The following is a 7,157-nucleotide window of genomic DNA, read 5'->3' on the forward strand; positions in this document are numbered from 1 at the left end:
GACATACAGAAAATTTTCAATAATTCTTACCTCCCTTTCATTTTCTTTTAGTGTAAATAGCCTCTGTTTCTTCAAGTGTCCTTCATGGGGTCTCCAGTCACTTGATCATCCTGCTTCCTGCTCAACTCTTGTGCAGATTCTTAGCGGACCTCTTCTGTTTCAGATTCTTGGGTTGTGCATGTTCTAGGTGAAATAAGATTTTCTTAGACAACAAAGGGTCTCTCAGCCTTTCATCTGTGCCCTGGAGCCTCAGAGCAGCTGCTTCAGCCATTAAAGCTAAGTCCTGGATTTTGACTGCTGTCTCTGGAGATGGTTCTTTTGGGGGACAAAGGGGCTCCTTTTGGACCACGTCCCAGGCCCTTGCTAAGTTAAACACCAAATTCTCAGCCTATCATGTGTCTTTAAATGTGGTTGGTGTTGTTTTCGAGAGACTGCCTTCTGCTTTGAGACCTTTAGCTCTTACACAGCCCATAGCTCTTGCCTGAATTTCTAAGTCCCTTTTTTTAGTCCAGAAGGAAACCCCAGTGGCGTAGTGATTAAGAGCTACAGCTGCTAACCAAAAGGTCAGCAATTCAAATCCACCACGTGCTCCTTGGAAACCATATGGGGCAGTTCCTCTTTGTACTATAGGGTCACTATGAGTTGAAATCGACTTGACAGCAACAGGTTTTTTCTGGTCCAGACGGTGTGTCATATCTCCTTCCATCCTCATAGTAACTCCATAACATGGATATGATTATTACCCTAATTTTATTGAAAAAAAGACTGAACTCAGAGGAGTCAAGGCACTTGCCCCTAGCTGAGGGAATAGGGAGTCTCACGTGGTACTAGAGTATGAAATGCTATGTCATGCCTCCCTAAATTTTCCCATACCCTTTCCCTATTCACAGTCTATCTTCTCTGAGAGTCATGGGCTCCACCCAATGCCCTCAAAGTGATCTGGTCACCTATCATAGTCTGCAGGCCTATAGCCCTCTGGGCCCTGATAGCAAGCAGCTAGCATTGACCCTGCCCTCTCTGCACCTTCTGATAGCCACATCATGTACACCAGCTCTTTAAGTCACTATGGGGACCTTCAGTTTGCTGAGTCAAAGCTCCTTGAAGTCAGAGCCCTTAGAGACTCCTTCTTAGAAAGTCACAGTCTCAGACTTTTCCATTTCTGTCCCCTTCATCTGCAGCCCAATGCCACTGCTTCCTCAGTATCATTCATCTAATTCTCTTCAGCCATGTAGCACAGTGCTTAAGAGCAGTGGCTTCAAAGTTGACCCAGCTCCCAGGTCTATCACTAACTCTTATGTTTAACTTTGGGCAAAGGTCTTGACTCGTTTGTGCTCAGTCTCGCCATCTATACAATAAGGGTACTAACTGTATCTATCTTATGGGATTACTATGAGGATGAAAGGAGATATGACACATTGTAAAGCATTCGGCTGCTAAACAAAAAATTGGCAGTTTGAATCCACCAGCTGCTCCTTGGAAACCCTATAGGACAGTTCTACTCTGTCCTATAGGATTGCTATGAGTCAGTATTGACTCAATGGTAATGGGTAATGAGGTTTTTTTAAAGCAGCTACTAATGTGACTAGATATTAGAATATAAAAATTATCACAAATAGTAGTAGTTTTAATTAACAAAAAATGCTGTCCATTTTTCCCCCAGATTTCTTACTCATCCTCCCATTCCTTATTCCCATTTATTCATCTTTAGTCTCTCCTATATCTTCTTCCAGAAGCCAATTCCTAAAAAGATTCCAGATTTTAGGATGAGAATAGGAGTAAGCCATTAACAAGCAAGGTTTTTCTTGGGGAAAAAAAAAAAATACAGCCTGAGCTTCTTAGCAAGGCTCAAGACAAGGAGGGAGGTTCAAGGACAAAGGAAGGAGCTGAGGAAGGAACACTCAGAAACTAGATCCAGGGTCTCCTGGAAGTTGGCAGTAGGATTCTGAGGACTAGTCTCTGGATGCTGGGAAGCCTTCCTCACAGAGAACTCCTTCAACTAAGAGGGCATAGAGTATGGGGAAATAGGTTTCTGATGGAAGTGAGAAGATTCCAATAGGGTTGACTTAGGGCAAGCACTGTGGAGATTTAGGAAGGGGAAACATCCTCTGTCCTATGAAGGAAATCTTCTGACTCTGGCCTGACTCAGAATAGGCTCCAGGACTCTTCCTTCTTCATATTGTATTGGGCTCCTGGTTTTAGGCCAGGCCTCATCAAGTCCTCAAGTTCCACTTGCTGAGGCCCTGAATGGAGAGGGAGCATTTTGGTTTCCACTTTATTTGAAGCTCTTACTTGCCTTGCTTCTGCATTTACCTCAACACAGCCACCTGATAATCAAATTCATTCAACCAAGACAGGTGAAGACTGTCCTCTCTCATGCCCAGGCCATATTCATCACTGCGATATAATGGAAGATTAGGAGACAAGAGAATAAAATGAAAAGGCAGAGGGCTTCTCGGATATACAAGAGTCTAAGAATTCATCAGGACCAGCCTTCTGCTTGGGGTATGACTCCCCTCTGAACCACCCTTGTCCTATTCATACACTCTTGGATGAAATGTCTGTGATCATGGGGAAGAGCTAATGGCTGGATACCTTAATACTCACAAATTACATACATAAATAAAAATTATTTAATCCTGGGTCACATAGTATAACTCAAATCCCTCTTCCAGAAGACGACTTTTCCATATTGGATCATTCACGCATTTGTTAAACACAAATTCCATGCATTGTAACAAGTGCTGGAGACATAACAGAGAAACAGAGAGACCATCCTTGCCTACACAGAGGCAAACATTTAACTGAAGACGGTGATCATAACATCTGGCACTACTCTACTTGGTATCATCTTTCCTCAACTCAGGGATGTTATGTGCAGGTTGGGAAAGCCAGACTACCATTCTGGAGCCAGCTACAGAGTAACTGAGCACAAAGTCATTCAGGGTAGTAAAGTGCAGGGGGTGAAGTATGCCAAGCAAATAACAAAATCCCTGAACCCCTTGAAGGCAGGGAATGGAACTTAAAGATTTTTGTATCCACAACAACCTGCACAGAGAGTGCCAAGTAGATGTCAGTAAATATTTTCTGAATAGATGAAAGAGAAGATGCTTAAGGGTCTGAGCTGATTGGAATAAAATTCTAACTCTATAACTCATAGTGTGTGTGAGAGTATATGTGTGTATATATGTACGCTTAGCAAATTGAGACTTAGTTTCCTTAACTGTAATAAAATGGGGATAATAATAATTTCTACCTCAAAAAATTCAAAGAATATTAAATGAGATGTTAAAAATGCTTACTTCAGTGTCTGGCACAGTTGCCATTGGGTTGATTCTGACTCATGGCAGCCCTGTGTGTGTCAGAGTAAAACTGTACTGTATAAAATTTTCAGTGACTGATTTTTCAGAAGTAGGTCACCAGGCCTTTCTTCTGAGCCTCCTCTGGGTGAACTGGAACCTCCAGCCTTTCAGTTGGAAGCCAAATGCATTAACCATTTCCACCACACAGGAACTTTGGCACATAGTAAACTTTCAATGAATGGCAGCTACCTTTATTACTACTGTTATAAGCAATCTGACATAAAGCACAGAATAAAATCATTTTCAGGTGTAGCAAGGATGACTGAAGTTAGGCATTATAATAATATCAAACACTTCAAGAGTACTTAGCATATACTAGACATAGCTTTAAACTTTTTTAATTTTTTTATGCACTTTAAAACACTTTTAATTCACTCAGTCTGTACAGCATTCTTATGAGGAGGTCAAACCCCATTTTACAGATGAACAAACTGAGTCATACAGCAAGTATGAGGTGCTGAGTCACCAGCCATTCAGACAATCTGACTCCAGAGTCCTTGTTCTTAACCACTGCTCAATACTGCCTGAGACTTTCCTGCTCCAAAGAGTTTGGAACTCTGGACTGAGTTAGTGAAAATAACCACATTCAGAGGATATCAAGTTCTATCCTAGAGGTGGGTACAGAATAGAAACACGAGGGACATCCTTTCTTCTCCACACATGAACAAGCACACACACCAAGGTATGACGTGGACCTGTTTGAAGAGAGCAACATTGCTGAATGAGAGGGCCTGGTGACACCTTGCTGGCTGACAAGCCTTGGGTTCAATGACTTTCCAGTCTAGGAATTGAGGGAGTTTGTGATTTAATCAACAGAAATTCTGTGTTGGATGAAGTGCCATGGGGGATCGTTTACTCCAGCCTGCAATTTGCCTAAGAGGCCCAGAAAAGAGTAGAGACTGGCAGTATGATTTCTTTTGTCATGGCAAGGCCTGGGCTATGACCCAAAGCTCCTGACTTCCTGTCCAGGGCACTTTACACTGAACCCTTGCCTCTAACTGTGCTCCTTCTGAGAAAAGAAACAGATAGAGTCTAAAATGCCCTGAATAGGATCCAGGCCACAGCCAGTGCTTGGTAGGCACTCATTTTTTTTAGTAAATAAATAATTTAAATACATAAGTAAGTAGGCCCTGCCCAAGGCCTCCCAGTAGGAGAGGGAGGGGCTCTGGGACCTGCCTCTCCTCGGTCTTGGCTCTACAGATAGCACTATCAGAGCCCTGACAGGACCTCCTCCCATTGCTGGACCTTGGAATGAGCCAGCTTAGCACAGAGGCAGACAAGCGCGCTCATCCTGACCTGGCCATGGGCATGTGGTCTCTAAACTCAGGCTATGGGGATTCTCACCCCTAAGGAAAGGACTCCCATTCAGAGATCCACGTACATTCCATATTCCCTTTTGTGTGCCTAAGCCCCAAAGAGCTCTCTGCTCCAAAAGTGATGGCCACCCTCAGATAATCTTTAAAACTTAAACCAAAAATATCCCCTGAAGTGTTCTTGAAACCAAACAATAGTTTAGCTAAACTAGCAAAAAAAAATCTGCCTTGAGCATTATGCTTCTTTAAGAACTATCTACACAGGATTGAAGTGACAACAGCAACTGGAAAGATTAGATAGGAAGCTTGAGGGCAGTGAGTTTATGTTCACAGGGAGTAACAACTCAGAAAAGGACGGTGACAATGGTTGTACAACGTGAAGAATGTAATCAATGCCAGTGAATTGTACGTGTAGAAGCCGTTAAATTGGTATACGTTTTGCTGTATATATTCTTGGCAATAACAACAAAATAAATTAAAAAAAATAAAAATGATAAGTGACAGAAAGATCATTGTACTAGACGTCATCCTACCCTAGCCCTCATCTCTCTACATGTACCAGTCATGGAGAATATACATCTTTCCAAATTCACAGCTTATCTTTGCACCACAGTTAAGGAATCATTGAGGAATCTTGTCCTGTTCCCCCGGCTGCAATGGTTCAGGGGGAAAAGTGTGTGTGTGGATGTGTATGTGTGTACATATATACTTATTATGCCAATCTAATGACAATACATTTAATTTGACTTTTAATTTTAGTTGTTGGTGCTCTAGGAAAATCACATTATGGTAAATAACTAAATGGCTTCAGGGAAAGACATTATGAGTCTAGAAAATAAAAGCTGCCTTCTCTACACCTCAGTTTTCTCATCAAATATAAGTATTAGTAGACCAGCCTAATTATTTTGAGCAACAATGAGATAATATAATACAAAGTACCTAGTACTCTAAGGAGCCCTAGTGGTACAATGGTTAACCACTTGGCTGCTAACAGAAAGCTCAGTGGTTCAAAGCCAGTAGCGGCTCAGCAGGAGAGAAGACTTGGCCATCTGCTGTCGTAAAGGTTACAGCCTGGGAAGCCCTGTGGGGTAGTTCTACGCTGTCATATAGGGAGGCTACGAGTCCGCATACAACAACCTAGTAGTCTGCCTGGCATGTGGTAGAAAGCCAGGGAATGTCGGTGCGGAGTATTTTAATGACTAATTCCTGACCTCAGGGATAGTAGACAGCAGACAATCTACAGTTAACGCGCCAAAAGAGTGAATGGGACAGTGTTGGGATGGAAAAGGAAAGATCGGAATTCAATTCTTTACAATAACAAATGACTGAAATCAAAGACAGGAGCTTTAGTTTTTCCAGTTGTGGGGGCTGGTGTTGGCAGTGTGCAGTCAGAGTCCCTGGAGATGCCGTCCAGCTCTTTCCATGTGGACATCTCCATGAAGAACTAGTTGCCCCCAAAAGGCACAGCATATGATAAGTATTACTTCCAGAATGGTTCACTGCAAAAAGCCCTAGGGAAGTCCTTGTTCCTAGTCCCCAAAGCCATCAAGAAGGGATTACTGCCTAATTCAGGGTTAAGAAGACTTGAGTTTTGGACTGCCTTCAGGGGCTGACATAATTTTCTCCTTTGTCCATGACATTAAACTCTCCTGTCTGCTTCTGGGGCCTGTTGCAGTAGGAGTGAGCCTGAAAGGGTTGAGAAGCTGGAATCACAACAGATATAGGTGAAAACAGGAGATGTTAGTGTGCTTTGGGGGCATGTTGAAGACCAGAGCCATGAGTTTATTCCCTGTTAACATGTTCCTGAACACTTTAGCCCAGTCATTTGAAAAGCATGAGTTGTGGGTCAGAAATTGTTCTCCAGAGTTCCTGATGGCCTGTGACATCAGAATCTGACTTAGGCAAGCACTAATGAGTCAAGACCAGGTACTTCAGACCTGAGACAGGAGCATTTTAAACAGGAGAGACAACCATGAAATCCAATATGTATGTATGTATTCATTAATCCATGCATTCATTCATTCATAAACATAAACCAAAAGCCTACAGTATAGTACAGTAAGTGCTCAGGGCTCTATGTTGGAGAGGCATTAGAGAGGTGAGGAAAGAAACGGTGGTGGAAGTATGACTCTACTGGCTCCCTGTGGCCACCAAACTACACTGCATGGCCACTTAGGTTGCATAGTGGTTAAGAACTAGGGCTGCTAACCAAATGGTCGGGAGTTCAAATCCACCAGGAGCTCCATGGAACCCTGTGGGATAGTTCTACCCTGTCCTATAGGGTTGCTATGAGTCAGGATCGACTCAAAGGCAACAGGCTTATTCTGCCTTCTCTGCATTACAACTTCCTTATAATATAACCAGAGAATTTCTTTCTTCTTCTTCTTTTTTTTAAAAAAAATCGTGATTTCATGTTTTGGAGGCTGTTACCTAAAATTAGACAAACTTCTATTTCAGTTCAGCCTTCAGAACATATGTGTGACAT

The sequence above is a fragment of the Elephas maximus genome, chromosome 7 (genome assembly GCF_024166365.1).
Source record: "Elephas maximus indicus isolate mEleMax1 chromosome 7, mEleMax1 primary haplotype, whole genome shotgun sequence".
In the NCBI taxonomy this organism is placed as follows: domain Eukaryota; kingdom Metazoa; phylum Chordata; class Mammalia; order Proboscidea; family Elephantidae; genus Elephas; species Elephas maximus.